This window comes from Podarcis gaigeae (genome assembly GCF_964106915.1).
Source record: "Podarcis gaigeae genome assembly, chromosome: 7".
NCBI lineage: Eukaryota > Metazoa > Chordata > Lepidosauria > Squamata > Lacertidae > Podarcis > Podarcis gaigeae.
The window spans coordinates 21,998,960-22,025,388 of record NC_139683.1 but is presented as its reverse complement, the minus strand read 5'-3'; the positions used below and the strand labels follow the sequence as shown (position 1 = coordinate 22,025,388).

Genomic DNA, 26,429 nt, shown 5'->3' with positions numbered 1-26,429 from the left:
AAGCAGATACAAGCAAGTAGTGATGATTGGTCCAGAGTCCAGGAATACTTTAGCACAATATTAGAAGGGTTTACTTTTCAAGTTTTTCTTGGTTTTATTCGGTGAAAGGGAATAATAGATATGGCATAATATAAAAAGGAGAGTTCACTGGATGCCTAAATCCAGGTTTGAGGCACATGCTCTATGTTGAGAGAGCCCTGGCAGAGATTTAAAAGCATACAGCAAAATACAGTGTGGAAATATAAAGCACCCCCTTCTACTGTAAGTCGCTTCCAAGTTCCCAACTAACCTTGACATACAGAGAAACCACACATTTGCTAAAATGGTTTACTTACAAACTCTTCAAAGTTCAGGTTCATGTGCTTTTCTATACAGCAGCAAAAAAAAAAGTCAGTGTAACTTAGGTTCCAAAATGGTAAATATTTCTAAATTATTTGTACAGAAATAAAAAGATGGCTTGCATAAGCCACACGGTCTAAGCTTGGAGCATCCAGCTTAGACCTCCTTACTGTAGGGTTCACATGGTTGAAGTGAGAGAATAATAGTTTGGTAACCCTTCCTCCCAAGGTTAGGGGAATTGACCTAGCTAATTGTCAGTTAATTTCAGTGGGTCTACTTCGGGAGAAGAATGACCGCTCCCCACTTAAAATGGGGGGCGCCCTTTGCGTGGACGCGTGCAGCCCCTAGATCTGGAGCGGCTCCAACAGCATAGGCTTGGCTTTGCCTTCCCTCATGTGGGATACCTGGAGGTCTCCGCCTACCTCAGTCAGTTGTCCAATCCCACCTGGGGGAAGAGTTGCCAAGGAGACCAGGCCAGGTAGGGGAGGGATTACCTGCCCACACAATAGAGGGAGGATCTTACCTGGGATCCTCACTTGGCTCCAGAACTTCTCCCACCCTACCCACCCTCAGTTAATGTCTTATTTTGCAGGTTAACTTTTCTGCACAGGTTTTGCAGGTTAACTTTTCTTCACAGGTATGTGGGTGCTGCTACGTTAAGGTCGCTGTTAAAGGGCCGGAAAGGAATTTCCCTGCATTGGCAGGTTTCGCCTTTCCCGTAGCAAAACGTCACAACTTTGGTGGTATCAGGCCTTGGGCGGAATCCTTTAGTCCATCTTCCTCTTTGGGGCGGCGATACCAGGGTTCCCCGTTAAAGGTGTTTTCTGAAGGGAGGCTTTGACCGTACGCCGGAAGGTCGTCATTGCTCTCCCCTGCGGCGGCGGCGTAACGGGGGCGGCTATCTCTGCTTGAACATATGTTCTCCAGAGCCGGCCCATCCTCCCCCACACACTGGATAACCCTGATGCACCCTAGGTCCCCGGCTGGGGACTGGGGAGGGAGAACGCCCAATGCCTGAGCCAAGGTCTACCCACATTTGAAATTTAATAAAGTTGTGGCCAATTTAATCCCATAGCACGTTGTCTTGAGTCGTTATTCCACATGACGGGGGACCGCGCGGGATCTGGGGACTCCGCCTGTCCACGCAAAAGGCTAAGGAGTAAGCACAAATCCACAAATCCAGAGTGGAGTTCCTAAGACGGTTGGATAAGTGCCTTGTACACCTGCTGGCAAATCTTGCAGCCAAGCTGGTGCCAAACATATGGCTCTGTCTTGCAGTGGTTTGACTTCGGTGGAAGTGCACTCCATTGTCTCTTGAGACAGATGGACACCAACAACAACCATCTTTTAGGTGCATATTGAAGCATCCTAACATGGATAAAACTACCAGCATGCCTGGGAGAAGTCTTAAACTTTGCAGAACAACTCTTGGACCCATCATTAGGGAACATTCAAACTGGAATTTGGAAATGTTTGAGCACTGGATTCTGCCAAATGTGTAAACTGATGACGAAAGTACTGGGACTGATGTCTTTTTATCATTCCATTCCTTGAAGTTCATGCCCTATTCAAAACCATTTCCCTCACTGTTTGGGGTTACTGAGATGGTTACGTTGCCAACAACTTGCAGACTGAAAACATATATTTCCCATATGCAAGAGGTGCTCATATTCATTAGCTATCGATGATCTTGCTTTCACAGCTATATCTTAAAGATATCTGGTGGCATTCATCCCAGCTGGCTGTAAAGTATAGTGGGCTCTTATCTATATTTGATTTAGTTACTAGCTTGGTAGCCTGAACTGGATCCCAGAACCTCAGAAGTTTGTATTGTAACTCAATATAAAGCCCCTTAATGTGGAGTTGCATAGGAATGCAAGGAAGCATTCTTGAGCCAATTTCTACTTCTCCCTGATCCAGTATGCTACTATCTCCAAAATGGATTTGGCCAAGTGTGACTGGCCTTTGGGATGTTTTTAAACTGCTGCTACCCATTATAGGCCCTGCGGACTAGAAATCAAATTCATTAATTAGTGAAGTGTTTAAGCCCGTGGCATAGGTGGTAAATGTGGGTAGCCTATGGGACTGGCTATTGCACAATGTAAGACCTACACATTCCGTTCTGCCTCTTCTCCCCAGCTTAGTAGACTAGCAGTAAAAGTATTGGCAGGAATTCGAAGTAGCGCTAAGCAGATTGCACCTTCAATTTCTTCATTTCTGCTTGCCTAATGGAACAATCTGCCCTCTCCTTCCCCCATACCATACTGGGAGATTCTCCCAACCACAAAGGAGGAGGAGGAGAGGGTGGATAGCCTCATTGTACAAGCAGCATTCCTTGTGCAGACTTCCACTGGCAGGTTCATTATTTGACTCCCGCCCATTTTCTATCACTGATGATAATTACATTTATTTCTCTCTTACTACATAAACAATCTCACAGTGACATACAGTGTTAAAAAATGCATATTTATATATACATTTACAAGAAACCTCCAAAAGGATAAAACCTTATTATTTTTTGCTAGAAGTGCTCATCCTGCAATATTATGCAATCCTCGCACGACACTGGGAGCTGCCTATGTACTGTAGTGCACACTTGAGTGGCAGTATCTCATACTGCGCACTTGACACTAGGCACCCTCACCGCAACCATTGCCGTCACTGGAGTAAGTTTATCACATCTTAGAATTCGGGCAGGTAAGTTAGCTGAATGAAATACCTCCAAGGAAGCCTATGAAAGCTGCTTTGAGCTTCAGGTGAATAATGGGGTGTAAGTCAGGAGGCAGACAGTCAGACAGAATAAAGAGAATAAAAATACGTGTTAAAATGAAATGCTGACATTTTAGAATCTCGTATGTGATGGGCAAGGAAACTCTGCTTCAGATGAACTTGACACCACTGCAGTGTTACTGTAATATAGCCCAGCAGCTTCATTAGTGAACCCTAAGCCATTTTCCTGCTCCAATTTTTTGTCTACTGAGTTGAAGTTAAAGGGAAGTTGCAAAAAAGTCACAGTGGATCCTTTGTGGAGTATTCACAAACTCATCTGGCATAGAAATCATCTCTATCTTTCTTGCTTTATCATTTGTTTTAGCTTTGTCTTTGAGGTGGGAAGGGCTTATAGTTAAGAGGCTATTATCAGACTGAAGGATGCAGGAAATCCAAAATATTTATGTTTGTCTGTGGCACATGGACAAGAAACAGTGCTCAGGAAAAGGGTTTTCTGATTAAGTGATTGAAAACACTCTGGTGTATGTTAATGGTTTCTTCTGTCCAATAGATAACATCACCTCCAGCCTTATCGCTGTTCTTGAACTTACTTTAAACATTCTCTTCTGCTCTTCCAATTATATTTGATGCACTTTTAGGCATCCAGTTTCCTTGCTGCTGCTCATCTCATTTATTTGCTTTCTAATTTTTATCACCAGGCTGGGTGTAAAAAAAGGAGGGTGGGGAAGGAGTCTTTGAAAGATCCTTGAAGTGAAATATCTTACAGAGTGAAATTAATTTAAATGGAATTAAATCACAATTTTTCAGGAAAAGAAAATTATTTTTGTTTTGAATGCTGTTATGTGGTTTTTGTTTTAAAAACCATAATGGTTTTTAAAATAACTTTAAATTCCTGCCACCATTTTCACTGCATGAGTGATATGAACGACGCTGAAAGTAAAGATAAATCCAGATATGGCCATTATTGGAATGGAAAAGCATTGGTTAAAATCACGATAATTAGACCATAAGTAAGTAAGGGGTAGCTAAGGTTAGGCAACATTTCTATGATAATGGCACAAAATTAGGTATTTATATATACCATCCTTGAGAAATGTTGTATGCTGAATATTAATCATTATACACATCCTGGTCAACATTATTTCCCTCTTCTTCATCCCCCTTTTTCTGCTTTCAGTATTTACAGTTCAATATCTATTAGATCCAGAAATAATTATCGATGCAAATAGGAATAAAGGCTTAAAGGGACACATGGGCAGGGGAAGGATGAAAGAAAAGATGCTTTTTCAAGGTGAAAGGAATGAAAAGAATGTTTTTAAGGTCCCAATGTATCCCTATAATAAATTAAGAGATCCCAATGGTTTTTAAAAGAGTGTTAGAAGAACTAGAGGTTCACTTTTTAGAGCTCAGCATCTCCACTCGGAACCTCAGCTGTCTCTCTCATTCTCTCTCCACACATTAGCTCTCAGCTCAAATCAGCATATCCCTCTGCAGCAAAGTTCTGCTCCCAAAGCACTCCAGGCAAGATGGTGCAGTCAGTTTTTGGGTTCTCACAGAAATTGACTGCATCACTCCTGCCTCTTTATCAATCTGCACTGACTGCAACAGTAATCTTTTTGACCTGATCATGCACTTGTGTATATCACTTTAATGATTCTGCACATGTTTTGCAAGACCCCTGAAGCAGAGAGCAGCCACTATCCTGTGCATGACCTCAGTGCCGTTCGGATGATGCCTGCTCTCTCCTCTCTGTAAGGCCTTGAACCCTTAAGAATAGGTTAGTTGTGAGGTTTCCGTCAAATTGTTTAAGAGTTATGCATTTCCCCAACAGTTCCTTGACTAAGTTCTTTTAGATTATAAAGGGCTATAAGTTTGTTCCCGAGCTACTGGCACCATCCGCCATTTTGAGAAGACTGCTGTGGTGCTGAGGTGAAATAAGAAGAGTTCGTTTTTCCTCACTGACCAGCAGAAATATCAGGCTTCAAGGACAGATTCAATGGTGACAACCAGAAAAGAAACAACAGAAATTAGGGAGGCTGGTGTTCTTGTTTATTTGTGACATGTGAATTGTTTTATTTATGTAATATTCCCACTTATATATGTGATTGAGATAACATACTTTTCAAACACCAGACGACAACAATATTCTGTTTGTCACCATAAAAGTCCTTTGGTGTGGAGTGCGTCAGATATCCTGAAAAAAAGAATTTGGATAAAAGAATATCCCTCTCTTTTGGGTTCCCTTGGGGAGAAAATGGGGGTGGATAAAGATGGATCTTAGGACCTTTTCCCTCAACATCCAAACTGTTCCTCAGCTTGACTGTGTTTGTGGGTCAGCAGATTTTTGGAATAAGCTGACTTCTCTTCTTCTCCCTGTTGTTGGGCTCAGGTTCCTGTTAGCAAGGCTCTTGGGATGATATTGTATATGGTTACAGCACTGAGATTTGTATATGATAAGTTTCAGAGGTAATCGAACATTTCTTATATGGATAAAGAATGTGAATGACAAAAATCACCAGCTACATATACCTGTAACACCAGTTCGCACTTCAGAAAACACACACACACACACACGAAAAATACAGACAGGTGGAAATATTAACAGAATATTTATGTTATTTATGATGCAATCACCTGAAATGTTCCTCACTATTCAGTGCCCAGAATATTAGTACTTTTGCATAGTGGTCTAGAATTAAACATATTCCATATGAAAACATTGTGTATCATCAAAATACTTAGGAGTATAGTTAGGTAATTGTAGATTCTGGGCTTAATGGCCTTACATTGGAGGTAAGGGATCCTCAAACCCTACTGGGTTTGGGGTCCTTCGTGTTCATTCTGCTGAGTGGGTCCCTGGGCTTCTGCCCCAAAATCATGCCCTTGCAGAACCAGGAAATAATAGTTATGAGAACAAAGTAAGTGAGGTAAATAATTTCTTTTCATTTGGCTAACAAATGCAAAACCTGGCAGAAATCATTGCAGAAAAGTTTGTGATTCAATTTGGAGAACTGAGGAAGTTTTTGAAATGTCACTTCAGAAGCAACCTTATTTTTTTTATATCCCATATGCTTCTCCTCCATCCGCCAGCTACAGTAATCATCATTGTCCTTCCTAGACTCTCAGACAGAAGCAGAGAAAAGAAAGTATGTCCTCTTTGCATCTAGAAAGCTCATTACTGATTGAAATATCATCTTTGGTAAGTCTGTTTTATAGTCACTAATTGATATCGTCGGCACAAATGGAGGCGTCTTGTCAGGAAACCCGGCTTGTTTTCACATCCAGTATACTTAAAATTGGCTCGTTCTTAGCTTCTCTCATAGAAAACCTCCTATTTTGATTTATGAATGTTTTCAATTTTTTAAGATTCTCAGAAATGTTGGTTCACCTGTATGTAGAGAGATAGCTTGTTTGGCTAACTGCCTTGAGTGACTGAGTGCCAGGTAATGAATAATGCCACGTTCAATATTCTAAATTTGTGTTCCAAATTCTGAATTCGGAATGAGCCACATGGAAGTACACTGATAAGTGACTGATTTTTACTCCCAGGATTGTCTTATTTTCAACTTTAAAATTTACTTGCTTTACTTCACTGAAAGCGTTTTTGAATGGGGTTAGGGATTTAAAGTGATACTCCACAATAAAATTTGTCTTTCTTTCCAAACTTCAGAAGTAACACTGATGAATTAAAGACAGGTAAATTAGTAAAATTCATTTTTGCAGACTGAAAAGTCCAGATTCATGCAGAGCTATACACATTAAGAAAATAATGTTAAACTTGATATGATGGACATTACCCAAATATTAAAAAATGCCTCATGAGGGCAGTCCTTCTTTGAAAATAAACATAGGTTGTTATTTGACAGCATTAAAAAACACCAACCCTACATTATTCTTCATAGACAATCAGAGAAGTGGTCTTTAAAATCAATTATGTGCAAATATTTGAGACACTTAAATTTAATATTCAATATCTTCAGGTATAGAAAAAACTTGCTTTCTCTCCTCCCTATGTGCTAGATCATATCCTACATAAGTTGATTTCTTGGATGTGTGTGCTAACCAGACAACATTTTGTTGAAAGGTATCAGTATAATAAAACTGATTTTGAATAAACAAGTAACGTCAGAGATTATAGAGGAGAAACACAACAGTTAACCCGGGCAATTAAAAACACAAAGCCCTAATCATTTCCCAAGGTCATCACGGACTGAACAAATCTGTGACTGAAAGAATATTTCAAACATGTTGTTACTTTGAAAATTACAGGTTTTATAAATTAATGATAAGTTACTAAGGTGTTCTGAAAATTGTTGCTTATAATCTGCTGAAGTATTTTGTGCATAACTCACATCAGATCCAGCTGAATAGTGAAAAGATTTTCAATAAACCATTAAAATACATCCTACAGCTTTATATATATGTATGTATATATATATATATATATATAGAGAGAGAGAGAGAGAGAGAGAGAGTTATCAGCAGCACATTTGTTGGATTAACTGGAAGAGGCACAAAGTAAACTAAACAACCACTCAAAGGAGCATTGAAGCTTCTAGGTTAACGGATGCCACACTTTACTTCAGTATATGCATTTTTGTTCACATTACCTGAGTGGAGAACTGTGTTAAAAAATCTGGAGCAGTTGTCAATTTTAAAAGATGGCTCATATTGTTTTGCAAAGTGCAAATTAGGTAGGTTCAACTTCAGATGTGAACTGAATCGAATTTCTCACACATTCCTAACTAGTACACCCCAAGACTGAATGATATCGATGCATAAAAATATTGCCATGCATGTAGATGAGTAAGTGTTGGAAAGAAGGCTAGGACCCTTGTCTCTGATATCTAGTTTTCTTTGGGATGTTTTTCTTCTACGGTGGAAGCATTCGCCATGTGAGGCCCCATGCCCACCGGCAGCCTACAGTGGTAGAACCCAGGCACAACTTCTGTGAAAGCTGGATTTCTCTTTAGATCCAGGAAGTTCTCTTTTCTACCTGCTTACCACATCTTCAATTTAAAACACTCTTATACCACTTTAACAAATAATCCTGAGAACTATAGTTTGTTAAGGGTGCTGACCCCACAGACCCACAATTCTAAGCATCCTTAACAAACTACAGTTCCCAGTATAATCCATGACAGTTGAAGTGGTATAAGAGTACTTTAAATGTATGGTGTGGATTTGACCTCTGGCCACATCTCCCTGCAAGCAGAGTTCCAAGTCCTGTTGATTCTTGGATATATATGATATCTAAGAATACCACACAGCTTTTATAATATGGATGGAGAACCTGTGCCCTTGCCATGTGGTTGGATGCTAGCTCCCATCAAAATGGCCAGGGGCCAGGGGTGCTGGAAATAACAGTATCTGGAGGGGGCACAGTTCTGCGTTCCTTCTCTACAAGCTACAAGTTTGAAGCAGCATATATATCAGGCTCACTTTAAAAAGTCGTGGAGCATCGGGAAATGGCTTTAAATGTTTATGGATACTGTGCCATATGGGGACTACCTCTTCATGAGTTGAGACAGGCTGGAATCATACACTCTCCATTTCTTCTTCAATCCGTTTTACCAATCTCAAAACTGATTCTGATAAACAGCATCTGTTTACACTCAAGATGGCAGAAGAAAAACTTATGCTCTTTATTTTATTTGAAGATTGTGCATAAATTGTGTTTTTATTGCAGCTTAAGTAGGGTATATGAGGTTTCCATTACTTTAGCAATTATGCTAAGCTGATGAAAGCAATGTAAATAATCCAACAACTGTTTATGCATTGTGTTAGTGTTATATGAACACTGCACTAACTCAGTGAATTTAGAATTTTACAAAGGTTATTTCTTTCCTTTCTCTTTTTTTAAAAATAGGGCATAGTAATCCCACTGTATCAGTGGCTCTATCCCCCTTTTTGAGTAGAGTTCTGCTATCCCACAAATTGGATGGAAATCTCATTAGTGGAGCTATAATGAGCTGGCAACGAAGCCCCTTCAAGCTTGCGTGCTTACGGCCATTTGCCTGTTTGTCTTACTCTTCATCATGAATCTGAAATTGCCCATTAGGATTGCAATGAAGGGCGAGTCTGAAGCTGCGATACTGACTGTGTCGCCAAACAGGCTAAAATCAAACAAACCCAAAGGGAAGCTGCAAGGATTTTGTGCTTTTGTGGCCTGGGGTCAGGCAGCATCACAATATATATGAAAAGGAACAGAGATATGATGAAGAAAAGGAGGGATGGCATCAGAAACGGACTTCTGAGTGTAGAGTTGTGGTATTTTGTTATGTCTTTATTCCGGAGCGAGTGACGCTCCCTTTGAAAACAATCTTAACAACAACTTTGCACCCTACCTGATGCAGTTTATTTTAACTGCAAGTGTAATATAGTGGCTAGGAAAATGAGTAGTAATCCAGGAATTTACCAGTTCAAATTGTAGCAGCCATAAATTCAATGTGTAACCTTAGGTGGTTCACTATTATTGCAGCCTTCTCATCTGCAGTATGGGAATAGTGGTCCATCATGCACTGTTCTTGGACACATTACATGAGTCAGGAAGTACACATTTCCTGGCAAACATGGGTCCTTACACTTTTGTGCCTTGAATATTGTGAACGGGGGGACAGGGAAGAATTTCTGCGGAACAATGGACAATAGAGAGATACAGGTGGTGACCATTTTGCATGCATCCAATTGCCACACAACTGCCAACATGTGTCTGGCTTTCGGCCCCAGAAGGGGGTGGAATGGGGTGGCAGCAGAACGGGCTTATGCACGACCACTGATGTGCACAATGACCTATAACACAACCTCTGTACAAACAGGAAGTTGCCTGTACCAATACTTTTGCCTATTGCTTTCCCACTGCAATTCCCCCCTTCAACTGCTTTGTAAAATTAAAAGAAGTGCAAAATCTGAAGAATAGCTATGTTCTGATGTGTGCTTTAGTCAAGGAGATGCAAATTAGGTTGGTTAACTTAAAAATGTGGATCAAATCTAACACTGCCACCACCACCATACCTATACCATAATTACTATCATCAACAACTGTACCATATATAATGTGATACAATACAGTATATATATTTATTTATTATAACAATATCCTGCCTTTCTTCCACCATGGAACTCAAGAAAGTGTACTTACAGTTCCCCAACAATCTCCTATCAGGGCACTGACCAGACAGACCTGCTAAGCTTCAGCAATGTGGCTGCAACCTGTCCCTTCAGTCCATGCCCTAGGTAGAGAAGATCTGAGGAATAGCCTAGGTTTTATAGCAACCCCCCCCCCCAAAAAAATAAAACTCATGCCCAATTCATCTGTTAATTGCAATAGTGTGGGATTCACTTCCACATGGTAAATGGAGCAGACATGCTGGGATGGGGAAATGATATTCCACCTCCCAAATAATTTGGGACAAGACCCAGGGAAGTGGCTCCCATGTAGTATTGGACTGTCATGGAAGACAATTTTTATTTCTAGGAGATTTGCTCCTTCGAGGAGCAATGCTCCTTTTGCATCTATAAATCATGTGGGCCTGTGGCTTTTAAATGGTCAATTCTGTTTCAAGCCTGCTATTCACAGCTAGATATATAGACTTTGATGGCACTGTGTGGGATTCTTTAGCTCTGATATGCTGGCACCTGCAACAGGGTGTGTCAGCTAGTCTTAGAAGTTGTCTATGTTGACTGCCTGCCGAGTAGCCTTTCATTTTGGTGAAGTAGCCTTTCATTTTGATGAGAAACTGATGTGTTCCTACCCAATGCCAGATGCGGCTTACATAACTCCAACAATATATAAGCCCTGAGAACACCTCTGTTGGTAGAAACTCTATGCAAATCTTTCTGGAGAGTGATGCATACCAGCCAAGCTCCAGCTTCAGGAGTCATGTCTATTGAGAGAGCCAGTGTGGTGTAGTGGTTAAGAGCGGTAGTCTCGTAATCTGGGGAACCGGGTTTGCGTCTCTGCTCCTCCACATGCAGCTGCTGGGTGACCTTGGGCCAGTCACACTTCTTTGAAGTCTCTCAGCCCCACTCACCCCACAGAGTTTTTGTTGTGGGGTGAGTGGGAAGGGAAAAGGAGATTATTGTTGTGGGAAGGGAAAAGGAGATTATTAGCCGCTTTGAGACTCCTTAGGGTAGTGATAAAGTGGGATATCAAATCCAAACTCTTCTCTTCTTCTTATTGCTGATGGGAATCCCAGCAGCCAGAAGGGCGTAAGATCATTGCAGTGCTTCATAGTTTTCTTTGGGCTGTTTAATAAAATCTTTAGTGTTCACCCCATTTGTGTCTTCGTTATGCTCCAAATCCAAAAAGAACCTCTGCTCCTCAGCAGAAAACATGCTTCTACTGTGATGTATGGACTGAACCCAAGATTAAAGCTGCCAATATGTATGACAATGCTTTGTATATCTCTCTTGTGGCAGCACCAACTTTACCTTCTGAGGTAAGGCAGGCAGTGACAGTGATGTTTCAGTGCCTGCTAAAATTGTATTTGCTTTCTGAGGTCTTTTCTGGCTATGGAGTGCTTTGTCCCAGCTTGTTGTTTTCTGTTGAAGTTATTTCTTTCTCTCTGAGTTGTGGATATGGCTGAATTTATTGTTTTAATTGGATTTTTAATGATAATGTATTTTAATGATTTTTATTATTTGTGCACTGCCTTGGAACATTCTGTGCAAGGCAGCATAAAACATTTTAAGCAAATAAACTGTGTACAGGATTGCAGCTTTATTTAACATACATAATACTGGAAAAGGGAAGGAAAGCTGAGGAACCAAAGAAAGAATGAAAGGGGGTGAGTGGGAATAGCATTCTCAAAGCAAGAACTTATTCTCGGTCTGTGGAAAATGCATCTTATCTTTGGAGGTGGTGCCAGAACAGTATTCTGAATAAGACTGACCTTCTGCAAAAAAAAGGGGGGGGTGGCTGGAATCCACCTAGGTTCACTGTTCATTGCAGAATTACACAGAAGTAGATCTACAGCTTAGTTCTTTTCATTTATTGTCACCTGCACAGTAGTGAAAAATGTCCTCATCTTTTACCCACTTACCAACTACATTTTTCCTTCCAGAAATGAAAAACTTCTGTGACAAAGAGTATCCCACAAAAATTATGTTCTCATTGATATGCTTTTGCGTCCAACGTTAACCTAAATAAATATCCTTTGAGGGGTTTTCAAGCAAAAAACAAAAACTTCGACAAGCCCCCTGCTTCTGACACAGGCTTTGTACTGGAACATCTTACCACCTTCAAACACATTTGAATTGACTTGGCATAGAATGATACTCCATAAAACTATATATTTCAGTTTCATACTACCCAATGTCAATTTTGTACTACCTTGGAAGACACATAGTCATAAAACTATGTCCATTTTTTAATTTTCTTTGAAGAGGGCTAATATATATACTTTTTTAAAAAAATGAAAATCAGATATCCATTAGAATATTTCTTGCAAATTGCAAAAGTGGCCAAAACACAGGCAGCACGCCAGGAAGGGACGGATGCAAAAATAAAAGTAAAGATAGATTTCATTCTGTAGAGAGATGAAAAAGAAGCACCGTAGAAAGAAAGAAATCTCCAGCTTTATGAGCTGCAGACTCTTTTAAATTTGAAGCTAAACCTACTGCTTCTTTAAAAAGCAAGTTGATGAAGTAGAGCCCTTAATAAATAATACAGCAAAAACATCCTGGCATTTGTCAAAGGAAAAAAGTGTAAAATTTTGTAAAAATGGAAAACTAATGATGTTTTCAATAAATCTTGTTTAGAAAAGGTTATTTTTGTTTATGCTTAAGTTCCCAAAACAAGTTTCTAAGGTGCAGGAAATAGCTAAAGAAAAAAGAAGAAAATATGAACAAGAAATAATGCTGAGGAAAAAGATTTTTCATATTTAATGTTGATTCTACAGTAAAATAACTATAATAAATATTTAAAATAGATAATGAATAACAATTACAGTTTTTAAAAAGTATGTGATGTTATGAAGTAGGAAATTGTTCTAATACTGATTTTATTTAATCATAGAATTAAGTAAGCAGTACTTTTTAAAACCGAAAGGAAGGTGTTTCAAAATAAAAAAGGGTGGGTTTTAATAAGTAAAAGATGAGTTTACTAAAATCACTGTGATATTATTTTACAGGGTTCCACTTGTTACACCTTAATCATGAGCCAAAGTTTGCCACACTCTAATGGAAACAGATGAAAGTGCATCCAGAATATCATTATTTTGTGGTAGGATGGAAACTTTGAAAGCTTGCAAAATTATGTCGATTAAAGTGTTCTATTAGCACACAAATAAATAAAAAAAACCACAAGAATTTTGTAGTTAGAAAGTGATGGGGAAATATACCAAAATGTGGGGGATAAATGGTTGATTAAGCACCATGAATGCTTATTGTCATATAGCCACCCCATAAACAAATTAGAACAAATGTTCATTAAAGTTTGAACATGATAGCCTAACCACTGCATAAGCTTTGTGCAAGAAAGTCAGAATGAATGCTCAATGAACATGATGTTTACACCTAAGTTTCCTGACCACTGGACTCAGGGGTGCTCTAATGGGGAAGATGCAAACATCTGTTTCTAAGCTTATGCCATTCATATGAGATGTGTGTACTGAATAGTTCAGTCTCATCCTAGCATTCCAGCCATCTGCACATGTCGATTGATACTTCCCATGCACGGGTAATAGAGAGGTGTCTCATCCAACCACATCATGAATGGTGGTGTGTGTTTGTCACACACACACACACACACACACACACACGTTGCCAAAGAAGCAGTTAATGTGGCTCTTGCTGTGCTTTTATCCCTGTTACTGGGAATGCATAGTAGGATCACAACCACTACTATCATTAGCTCTGATGAAGAGGCCGCTGCCATAAGACCAGGCTAGCCATTTGAAGCAGTCCAATGAATCAGTCAAAACAAAAAAAATTCCTTCCAGTAGCACCTTAAAGACCAACTAAGTCAGTTCTTGGTATGAGCTTTCGTGTGCATGCACACTTCTTCAGATAGCTCATACCAAGAACTGACTTAGTTGGTCTTTAAGGTGCTACTGGAAGGAATTTTTTTTGTTTTGACTATGGCAGACCAACACGGCTACCTATCTGTAACAATGAATCAGTGTTACCTATATTCTGGATATTTCTTCCTGTGATTTTTAAAATGTTACACTTTCCTATGAAGCTAGGGAAAAGAAGAAATGTTTCAAAGTTAGAAGAGGAAATCTGAGAATGTTGCAAGTGATGTGGATTCTGATTTGGGCAGTTGTTGATGCCTAAAACAATCCAGATTCACTCCATGAATGTGCAATGGGACATTTGTTTCATGCTAACTCAGTTTAAACCTCTTCCATTTTCTCTCATAGTGAATGAACACAAATTATTTATTATTTTATTTATCCATCACATTTGAATCCCTCCAAAGTGTTTTATGAAATGGTGATTGCAAACAAATAACCAATGTTGCAGACAAGTTGAACTATGACACTGTAGATAAAGGGGTAATATTTACTGCTTCTTCCCCACCTTCCTCTGCCTTGTTACTTTAACACATTACATGTTATAATGTAATCTATGAGATAGAAACAATACTAGGAGTCCTAATTAAATTAAAAGTAATTACCACTCGTACAGATACGGCATTCAATTGAGCAGCTGCAAGTTGATATTTTGTCATGCCCAGTTTATCTATATGCATGTGCCTGATTCTTTGTATCAGTTATTAATGGTGTTTACGGAGTGGCCAAGAACGATGGAGGGGAAATGGGAATAAGAAAACAAGGGGACTTATTTTTTAAAAAAGAAAAGAAAAAGGAGAGGATTAGAAGAGTGTTAGAGATGATTAATACTGCCTTTCTGTTAGGATTTTGACATGGTATTTAGAAGTGATCTCTTGATTTTCGAATGAGCTGATACATTATTTGTGTCTTTGGGAGTTAATAACTCCACATAACTGTTTTACACCACAAATCAATGCATGTCTACTCAGAAGTAAGTCTCACTGAATTCAGTGGGGCTTACAACTATGTAAGTACCGACGTGGGGATTCAGGGCACAGTCCTTCAATGGCTGCGCTCGTTTCTCTCTGGTCGGGGACAGAGGGTGGCGCTTGGGGGGGAATTGTCATCGCGCCACTCCTTGGTGTGTGGAGTGCCTCAGGGTGCGATTCTCTCCCCGATGCTTTTTAACATCTTTATGCGCCCCCTCGCCCAGCTTGTCCGGAGTTTTGGGCTGGGTTGCGATCAGTATGCTGATGACACCCAACTCTATCTGTTGATGGATGGCCATCCTGACTCGGCCCCAGACACACTGACCAGATGTTTGGAAGCTGTGGCTGGATGGTTACGTGGGAGCCGGTTGAAGCCAAATCCTTCGAAGACAGAGGTCCTGTGGCTGGGACGGGATGATATGGGATTGGGGGGGGCAACTCCCATCTCTTGCGGGGGTGCAATTAGTGCCAGCACCATTCGTTAAGAGTTTGGGTGTAATCTTCGACACCTCCCTTTCCATGGAGGCGCAGATTGCAGCTATAACAAAGGCAGCATTTTTTCATCTCCGCCAAGCTAAGCAGTTGGCTCCTTACCTCTCTCGCCCTGACCTAGCCACTGTGATCCATGCGACGGTCACCTCCAGACTGGATTATTGTAACTCACTCTACGTGGGGCTGCCCTTGAGACTGACCCAGAAACTCCAGCGGGTGCAGAATGCTGCAGCGAGACTCCTTACGGGGTCTTCGCTGCGAGACCACATTCACCCGGTGCTATACCAGCTGCACTGGCTCCCGGTGGAGTACAGGATCAGGTTTAAGGTGCTGGTTTTAACCTTTAAAGCCCTATACGGCCTAGGACCCTCGTACCTACGGGACCGCCTCTCCTGGTATGCCCCACAGAGAAACTTACGGTCTTCAAATAAAAACATCTTGAATGTCCCAGGCCACAGAGAAGTTAGGCTGGCCTCAACTAGAGCCAGGGCTTTTTCGGCTGTGGCTCCGATCTGGTGGAACGCTCTGTCACTAGAGACTAGGGCCCTGCGGGACTTGACATCTTTCCGCAGGGCCTGCAAGACAGAGCTGTTCCACCAGGCCTTTGGCCAGGGCACAGCCTGATTCCCTCCCTCGGCAATCTTCGTGGAGCTCTGGCACAATGGTTGCCAGTGGCTTGATTTGAATCAATTTTATAATGAATGATTTTAGAGTGTTGTTTGTGCTGTACCTTTGTACTGTTTTAATGTTGTTAGCCGCCCTGAGCCCGGCTTCGGCTGGGGAGGGCGGGATATAAATAAAATTTAATATTTATTATTATTATTATATGTACTGTCTCACACCACCCCAATCTTCGAGTGGTGCAAGATACAGGGGGTTCCAGGCAGTTACCCAGGGTTCAGTTTCCTCAAAATGAGGAACAGTGGAGACTGTGGTGTCTTTGTGATCTATGGTTTATTTACACATATATACAAACTCCCATCATCCCTAGCTAACAGGGATGGTGCGAGTTGTAGTCCCAAAACATCTGGAGGGCTGAGTTTGCCTATGCTTGTTCTAGCTCATACACCTCATCTCCACTCTGGCTTATGTCTGAACTGCAGATGACGCATGCAGAAATGCTACCCATAGAAGTGAATGGCATTGTGGAGACAGTTGTCACCACTGTGGTACACTGAACAGTATGTATTTCTACAAATCACAGCAATTATTTCTAACTTTGCATCTGTACATAAAATTATCATGTGCAAATTTTATGCACATCCATGTCCAGTTTTGGAGTGATGGGCGTCTTCTTTGGGGGCAGTGTGTCACCATAGCAATGCACTACTCCAAAGCAGACCAGTGGCACTGAGGTACTACTTTTAATGTGTCAATGAATCACTTCTCCATTAACAACAATGATGAAGAGGGGAGCTGTTGATCAAATCCTGACCAGATTCTCCACTACTTGTCTATATGCGTGGCTGAGATTCCTCATTGGCACTTTGACTTCTTACATTTGAATAAGCTGAATACCAGTCTGATAGCTCAGTTGGTAGAGCAAGAAACTCTTAATTTCTGGCCATGGGTTCAAGAATCAACATTGGGCAAAAAATTCCTGAATTGCAGGGGGTTGGACTAGATGATCCTCACAGTCCCTTCCAGCTCTACTATTCTATTATTCCATGGAGACATGTCTTTTTTAAACGTGCTTTTCAAGAAAATGGGTAAAATTTCATATATTAAAAGGTTAATAAAGGTAAAGGGACCCCTGACCATTAGGTCCAGTCATGGCCGACTCTGGGGTTGCGGCGCTCATCTCGCTTTACAGGCCGAGGGAGCCAGCGTACAGCTTCCGGGTCATGTGGCCAGCATGACTAAGCCGCTTCTGGCGAACCAGGGCAGCGCCAGAGCGGTACCTATTTATCTACTTGCACTTGACATGCTTTCGAACTGCTAGGTGGGCAGGAGCAGGGTCCGAGCAACGGGAGCTCACCCTGTCGCGGGGATTTGAACCGCAGACCTTCTGATCAGCAAGTCCTAGGCTCTGTGGTTTAACCCACAGCACCATCTGCATCAAAAGGTTAATAGTGATGTCAAAATAATCAGTGTTTTTAAGGCAAATTGTTAATTTGCATCTGTTTTAAGGTATGCTATTCTGCCAGAGCATTCAAAAAACCCTACAAATGAAAATGAGACCCCAACATTTATGAGCAACAAACAAGATTTTCAATTTTGAGTTGAAAAATATCTGACCTCCACATGGAACCTTATATAAGATGAAATAGGCAATTGTAACACAAAAATGCTGTACAGGATTGCTAACTTTCTGTTTTTACTCTAGATAGGTCTTAAAAATTGGACAGTCTCCAACCAAAATAGTTCACAGCTGTTGTGGGGGGCGGAAGCATGTTGTCCGTTTGACTGACTGTTATCTTGCCGGGATGAGGCTGCTATAAATATGAGCAATTATACCATAAGCAGTCAAATTAAATTTTCATAACTAGGAAACCACATTTTACCTTCAGGCACAGCCTGATGTCTTTTGCTTCATTCACGAATCCTTAATCCTATGCATTAAATCTAAACAAATCAATGTTTACCAACATTAATATTTTAAGATTCTGTGCTTGCTCTAGCTGTCGACATCTTCTGCTTTTATATGGAACACTTTCTGCTATTCAACTTCAATATGGCATACTCAGGTGCTGCTTCTCTGCTCTTTTGTCCTACTTTATTTGATACTTTCGCACAGCTAAAATTGCTCTCCAACCTAAGGCCAGCATGGGATTGATTTTTATGCCATGAGGCGGGGAATTTTGGCTCTTCAGGTGTTGCTGGGCTGCATGCCCTACTCTTCCTGACCATTGTCCATGCTACCAGGGGTTGATGGGAGTTGGGCTTCGCCAACTTCTAGAGAGCCACAGGTTTCCCATCCCTGCAGGATTCTCAGAACACCAAAAGAATGACAACTGAGTGTTTAGCAAACAGAGGCTACAGTAATTGCTGTCTAATTTCTATAGTATTTTTATTGTATGTTTTAGCTGTATGAAACCGGACCGAACTTTAGAGGGGAGAATCTAGTGGCATTGACATGATTGAGCCTACATCTCTAGATCCAAGCATCCAAGTCACTGTTATTGGAGCTCTGGTCCTGGTCACTCCTTTCTCTGCCCAGAAATCCTCTAATAAGCCAAAATACAATATCTGATGACAATACCCCTGAATACCCCTCTGTCTTTACAAGCTGAAGCCAATAAAGCATGGAACAGGAGGTGGGTAGGACTAGCATACAGCATATTTTGGTTTACTAGATAATACTGGATGAAAAAGAAGAGGTGACAAACAAAATACTATATCACATTTCTACATCAAGATAAGTGAGTGTTTTCCCCCTAGAAAAATGGTGCTGGTACTATGTCCCTCCTAATTTGGTTATAAATCGCTCGGGGTTGCCTATTTACTACCTTGAAAATCCTGTATAGTTGCTCTGACCATCCTCCGCTGATATAATCTGGAGACAATCTGGTGTATTCCAGATATTTTGGACTCCCATCCTCACTGACCATTGGCCATGCTGACTGGGGTGATAGGCTCTGTAGTCTACAGTATCTGGAAAGGGCAAAAGCTGGAGAAAGCTAATATATAAAATGCCAGACTTGGGATTGCTCTTTTACTCTCACTTTCCCATTTCCACCAGTGAGGAATTCTTATTTGCCATAGATTAATACATCCACACTGAATGAATTCACTATTGTGTGCCCAACGCTGTGGAAAGCCCTCTTAGCTTTCATTAGGCAGGCACTCTCTTTGTTGAACTTCAGGCGATTTTTATATATATAAAGAAAAGTCTTCAGGTGAAGACTTTTCTTTATATATATCTATGAATTTCAGCCAACAGTTCAAGTAAGTTTTTCTGATCTCATGGATAATTTTATATTATTTTATCCGTTGTATCTCTTTTGTAACTTCATTGTAAACCATTTAGAAACTGTGGTCTTAAGTAGTATATAAATGGTTCAAACAAACAAACAAACAAACAAACAAACAAACAAACAAAGGTACGTTCCTTGCATATGTACATTTCCCAAAATATGGAATATATTGGGGAACATTAAATGTTGCACCGTGCACTTTCAGCTGGGCAATACCAGTTTTTTAAGGAATACAATGGAGGTGCAGTGTTATGGCCCACATCTCCCTCCTCCATTATAAAAGAATCCACCCTTAGCCATGGGAAATAATGGAAGATACCTGAAGGCCAATTGTAGTCCCTCCCTGGTCATATCCAGGCCCTCCCTAAACACATTAACCCACACAATACAGATTATTGAGGGCCACCACTAGAGGGCAGGGGTGAACAAAGTGTCTCAACACTGGAGGCACTGCATTGCAGGACAATACAGTATTGCCTCTTTTGATATTTATAACTTCTTTTTTTGTTAGCCAGAAGAGAGCAGAACTGAGATCAACCTCTAGCTATTAACCTGCCACTAGATTGCTTGGTTTATCCTCCTTGGATAAGATGACAAGATGTGGGGAAAGTGCAGGGAAAGGAAAAGAGAATTTCGCTTATTCTAAATGTTTCTTGCACAAACACAGGTTTTTGTCCATACCTAGGACTTATAAATCGGAAAGCAGAGCTCAGCAGGCTGTGTCCATCAGCACTGGTGAGAAGAGGCAGATAATATGGAAGCAGATAATTACCAAACGAACACCAGCAGCCGCATTTTTTCAGTCATTTTTTTATTATTGGGGGGGAATTAAATCCCGATATCTAGTATGTTGGTTGTGTTTTTCTGGCACCCACTCGATGTTTGTATGCCTGCTGGGCTGCAATCCGGAGGCTGGGGAAGAAGGGAAAAAAAATAAAATAAAGCACACTGCAATTTCTAGCCAGCTACTTCGCTGTTCTCTGTGCCTAGCTTCAAAGATTTTTAAAAATATATTTTTTCTGCACCACAGCTCAGAGTTGCTAAATCCAGAAATTGAAACATTCTGGGAACCAAATCATTTTGGGGGCAAATCAAAGCTCTTGGAACGCTGCCCTCAGGATTTTCAAGATAGTAGTTAATAGTGAAAACAGTTCAATATTTTTAAGGAAATCCCAATTACTGCAGGCTGCACTATTCAAATCCTTGAATGAAGGCAGCATATCTAACAGGAGTAGATGTTCTGTGGGTGAATGGCTGTGTATCCTGCATATACCACCACAGAAGAATTAATGGGAAAAGTCCCAGTTGTACTTCATGTCTATTGTACATATTGATACAAATGCTGTCGAAATTGGTACTGACTGCTTAGGTAAGGCTTTGTTCTGTCTCTCACATAAAGCAGGAGTTAAATCCCTTTGTTAGGCATGAAAACAAATACTCTTCACAAACAAAATTATTCCACTTACTCTAGAAATAATGTTTCCATTTGCTCAATAGAAAATCCCTGGTGCTTCTGTCTTGTGTTTGTCAGAAGAGATTGTCGCATTGTAGACACAGGCATATCTTAATGCTTATCATAGACTTTGCCCACATTAGATGAAAAAAAATCCTCTAAAAACAGCTTCTACTTTAGCAGCCTAGGGTACAAACCAGCTAAGGCTTCAGTCCTGCACAACAGAACTTACATCTGCATTAGTACACCTACAAGTTGGGTTCCTTGGTTTTAAGATCATTTATGGCCCAATCCTTCAATATGGTACACAAGACAAACAGAAGATTCCTGTAGCTGTTGTTTTTGTTGCAACTGCTAATGTGAGTGTTATGCCAGATAGGATGATTCCTTTTGAAAGAAAGCGCTATTCTAAGAGTACTTTCTTCCCTGCTTCTTCCAAATTCATGCCTTATTTTCTTGCCTTTATTAATTCTGGTTCACCACTTTCGACTATTCCTTTCATCTCTTTTTACTGAATGATGGTAAAATGTTAAGATAGGCATCCTCCTCCTCTTCCTTCTCTCTTCTTGTGTCTTCCTGCCCCCACCTCAAGCTCTTTGGAGTGTGTCCTCATGATATGTAACGTCTCTCATTCAGTTCTTTTTTCAGTATTTTCCAGCCCAGATTTCATCCTTTGGTGACTCTCTGGTAATTCTCACTAAATATTTAGAGTTGTACCTGATTGTTCTACATGTTAGGATTTATTGCTGTGTTTTTAGGGCACTCATTAAAAGGTAAATAGCCATAGTCTAGTTGCACTGTCCTAATCTTATACTATACAAAATCAAGTTTCCACACCAATAAGCAGATGTGCACTTCTGAGCAAGGATTGCCAGAATTCCTCTTGGGATTGATAAACTCCATTTCTGAAGTATCTTGGGAAATTTTTAACTTGCTGGAAGAGCTCCAAAAGTAGGCAGAAACAGCTTGACTGGATGTTTAGATGCTAGATTTCTTGGATGTGTTGAAAGGGCATGCTTGTCAGACATCTTGTTCAGGGAATCATTATTGTAAGCATTTACAGCAAAAGAACGAGAAGATGTTCCTGGAGGCAGTAGAATATTTGGGGGTGGGAGGAATGAAGTTGATTAGAAATAACTGAAGGTTTAAAGTTGGCTAAGATGCTCCTGGGAAAGTTTGAAGTCACCCATTACTATAGCATTCATCTTTTTGAGTACTTCTTTGATTTTCTTCATCATCTCAAGGTTTGCCTGAGCCCTTTGATCAGGGGGATGTTAGCACATTCCCAGTACTCTTATTTTGTCCCACTCTTCCTCTGGAACGGGCAAAGAGCAATGTGATGGCTCTGCACTACATTTAGAATTGAGAAGAGCAGCTGGAGAGGGATGGTGCCTGCCTGTCCTCCCTGTGGACTTCCTATACCCTCTGTCAGGGAAAAAGGTAGAGTGTACCTAAAATCATCATCATAATCACCATCTTACCCTGGACCCAGAGGTATATCACAACTTCTGCACAGTTGCTGTGATGGTGATGATGTATCCCACACTTCCCCTGAAAGGAGCCTAGGGTGACAAACACACAAATGATGACATTGAAAACATCTAAACGCTTCCAATACAGATGTAGACTGGAAGCGATCTCAACTTAAAAGGCATGTTGGAAGGACTTCAGTAGGTGACAAAATGACAACAGAGACAGTGTCTGTCTAATATTTAATGGGACATTTAATATTTAATTCCCCTTTGGGTAGAAGGTTCTCAAGATTATAGTGCCAGCACTCTTGGAGGAAGCCGATTAGCTAGATACATTCTGGTCCAGGTTCAGGCCAATATCAGAAATGAATTGGCTTTGATTTCGCTGCTGTGGGCGAGGGGCAGCTTGTGACCCTGTTGCTCTTGCTCAGTCTCTCAGCAGCTTTTGATACCTTTAACGAACACATCTTGCTGGACAGCCTCTGTGAGTTGGGAATGGCAGGCACTATTTCACAGTGCTTCCATTCCTTCAAGGCCAGTTCTAGAGAGTATAACAATAAAACAATGAACAGGGTGGTGATACCTCTTGAAGGACATTGTCTGAACTGAAGGACAAACTGAAGGACATCATCCTCTTTCTATGCTCCTCCCGATGGAAACATGCAGGTGGGGACAGATATACGCCTGTTTTAAGTCGTTTACATGATATCTTCTCTTGTATATTATTTACTGCAAAGTTTAATGACGAAACTCTTTAGCGACAAAACATCTGATTGCTGGAACAACGTCCAAACACTGAACCACTGGTATATCACAAGTGGACTCTTTATTACTGCGTTTGCAATTGTTTAAGATAAAACCTACTTGGGGGGAAATTACTTTTGCCATTTTTATAGACTTTTATTGTTTACAGATAGTTGCCTTGGTGGTATTATCTTGTGTCGGTTGCAGTTCTAGAGAGTGGCATGGGGTGCCTCTATCACAGCCTCCTAGATCTTTATGTGAAGCCCATAAGCAGAACATGAGGGCAGTAAGCCTCTCCCATTTGAGTACACACTGCTATCCAGAGAGAGATTGCCTCTGATCCTTGAGGTTTAATGTAGCCATCATGGCTAGTAGCCATTGATAGCCTTTATTCTTCATGAGGGTGATCTTTGGATCTAGAAAGGCTTCTTTCACATGATTCCTTGATGACTGGAACCTTTGGAAACAATCCATGGAGCCATATCACTTTTGTAAAAATGCCCAGGTCACTATAGGAGCAATAGGAGAGACAATGGCAATCATGCCAGGAAATGCAGCATTGTAACAGGGGCATGTGAACTACCAACAACCTATTTGAACTGAAGAATCTGGTGGGAACAGTTTCATTGAAACAGGCACAAAGCTTAGAAAAAGGATAAATATAAAACTAGTATCTGCCATTTCCCCAGGTGTATTTAGGTGTTGTGAAAACTGAAGCCGATCCAAGATGGGCCTCTTTTGCATATTTCCTTCAGGAAAATTTGTTTTTCGTATTTGTCCTTGTGAATAATTCCCAGATTTTTCTGATCACCCTAATTACTGTAGGTACAAAAGAGCTTCACATACATTTACAGAAACAAACACTCACGGTACTTTTGTAATTACAAAGTCTGCCATTAAATTAGTATTTCATGTGTTTACATTTAAATTATTAACTGTGGCAGAATACAATGGAAGCAGAAAGAACTTGTAATTTCGGCGATAATAATGGAACACGATTAGAAGCATATCTTTCTAAAACCAAAATGTGGTTTGCGTTTGCATTTGCATTCTCTCCTTGTTTTAGCTGTCGTCAGGCCAATACATGTGTTCTCTTTCCTTTTAGGAGGCTATGTAATGTTTTATGGGTTTTTAAATAATATTCTCAAATCATTTGCACTAAGCACATGGACTGAGCTAAGTGCAGTAGGAATACTGGGATTGTACTGAAACACAGTCGCAAGGCCTGTAGTTTGTTTTCTTTCTCAATACTAATAGCTAATTCCTTTGCACATCAAAATACCAGCCTTCTTCCAGCTTCCCAGCCTTCTTCCAGTTTCCCTCAGGGCCTTTTTTCCTACCAGAAGAAGAAACCAAATGCCCCCCCCCCAATACTGTGGCCAACATTTTGAAAAGTCTTGCTACCCCAGTCACTCAGGCTCCAATATCTGCCTTTTTCTATTCTCTTTTACTCTCCCCACCCCTGCCTGGTACATGACAGGTCCTGCTTCCCACACATAGCACCAATTGTGGGGCTCCAAAGAAAGACACAAGCCTGCCTCTTAATACATCGCAAAGCACCCTACGTTCCAACTTGGTTGACAATGCATACATCACTTAATCTAGATTTAGTTTTATTTATTCTGACCTACACTTACTGATAATGGAAGGATTAAGTAGCCCATTCTTAGCATTGTTTATAGACAGAAATGATAGACACCAATCCTCAGATCCCTAGGATAGTGGTAGTTCTGCTAAAATAATAATAATGATAATGATAACGATGATGATGATGATGATTATTATTATTATTATTATTTATACCCCACCCTGCCCAGCCAAGACCAGGCTCAGGGCAGCTAACAACCAAAAGAAAAACAAGTTGATTAAAATACAATTTTAAAAACAAGATTAAAATACAACTTTAAAACATTAGGATGCAGCCTCTTCACAGGAGGAGAAAGGAAAAAGAAAGAGGGGGAGGGAATCAAACTGATTCTAAGCCAAAGGCCAGGTGGAACAACTCTGTCTTACAGGCTCTGCAGAAAAAAATCAGATCCCGCAGGGCCCTGGTCTCATGAGGCAGAGCGTTCCACCAGGCCGGAGCCAGGGTTGAGAAGGCCCTTCAATAGGGGCTGAGAAAATAAAGTGATGTGAAAATTACAGTATTGCCAACCATCTTTAGATTTGTTGCTGCTGCTGTGTTGTTAATATATGCCCCGTCAGGGCCAGTGCCAGACCTCAGTGGGTTGTCAGAATAGGGCTAGGTTTGAATGGGCTCTCAATTCCTGATGGGCCCCACATGGCACCAACCTGGGTCCCCACCTAGTGCCGCTATGTGCATTTGCTGCCATGCATGCTGCTGTTCACTTGCCTCAACCCAACCTGGACATGTTTCCCAGGGGGATGGAAGCTGCTGCCACTGCTGGTGCTCTGTAATGGGAACCAAGCTGTGGTGTTCAGCTCTGATCCATGGCAACCTCCTGCTGCGCTAGATTATCAAAAATGCAATGTCCGCCCTGAGTCTGATATGCTGAGTCTGTCGCTACATTTTGCATAATCAAATATGGCGAGAAGCCATTGTGGGTGTGAGCCAACTGCCAATTCAGTTCCCATTCAAAAGTGCTGCTGCTGTGGACCAAACAATTATGTGCTTTTTAAAGGGAGGGGCGGGATGAGGTGAGGTAGGCGAGTGATTGGCGTTGGCAGCAACTAGTGCGCCATACTGTGGGTATAATAGTGGCAAGGGTTGTGGGGACATCTGGCACTGGTGTCAGGAGCAAGCCAGCAAGAAATCACACTGATTAAGTGATGTTAAATCTTAATGAGAAGTAACAGGATCTGCCCAGGAGTGTCAGGTCTAATGAGCACAGCTTTTCTCTGTGGTTGGTCTTGCCCCTATGAGGCAATTGTGGAGACTGAACATCTCCAGTTTCCCACAGCTGCCTAAGTCTCCTCTTCTCCTGGGTCTTTTGCAAGCAATCTGAGATATGTCAGCTTGCCTGTCTTTGCTCCTCCGGCTTCATACCTGGAAGACCAGGAGAGGGGAGGTTGTCACAGCAGGAGTGTAAGACACCATTGTTTCCTCACCAGTTTCAGTTGGTTGGCCGATAAAAACTTGCATGGAGGGGACAGCTGGCTTGGCCAGGGAAGTGATTAATGCCTCCTTATGAGAAGGAGTCGTCCCTGCCTGGTTGAAGGAGGCAGCAGTATGACCACTCCTCAGTAAACTCTCCTTTGATCTGGAAAATCTAAGTAATTATCATCCAGTTGCCAATCTCCCCTCCTTGGGCAGAATTCTTGAGCAGGTGGTC

The 26,429-nt window shown here is 41.1% G+C and overlaps 1 protein-coding gene across 4 annotated transcripts in view; it reads left to right on the top strand.

The window, feature by feature from the left end:
* Positions 1–26,429, top strand: part of ZFPM2 (zinc finger protein, FOG family member 2) — a 469,506-nt gene that overhangs the window by 14,476 nt on the left and 428,601 nt on the right. For 3 of the 4 annotated variants that reach the window (XM_083749019.1, XM_083749021.1, XM_083749023.1), the window contains one exon: positions 6,188–6,268. The gene's annotated coding sequence lies outside the window, so the exon portion shown is untranslated. Of the gene's footprint in view, positions 1–4,721; positions 4,847–6,159; positions 6,269–26,429 lie in introns of those variants that run through there. The other variant, XM_083749020.1, reaches the window with a different exon arrangement.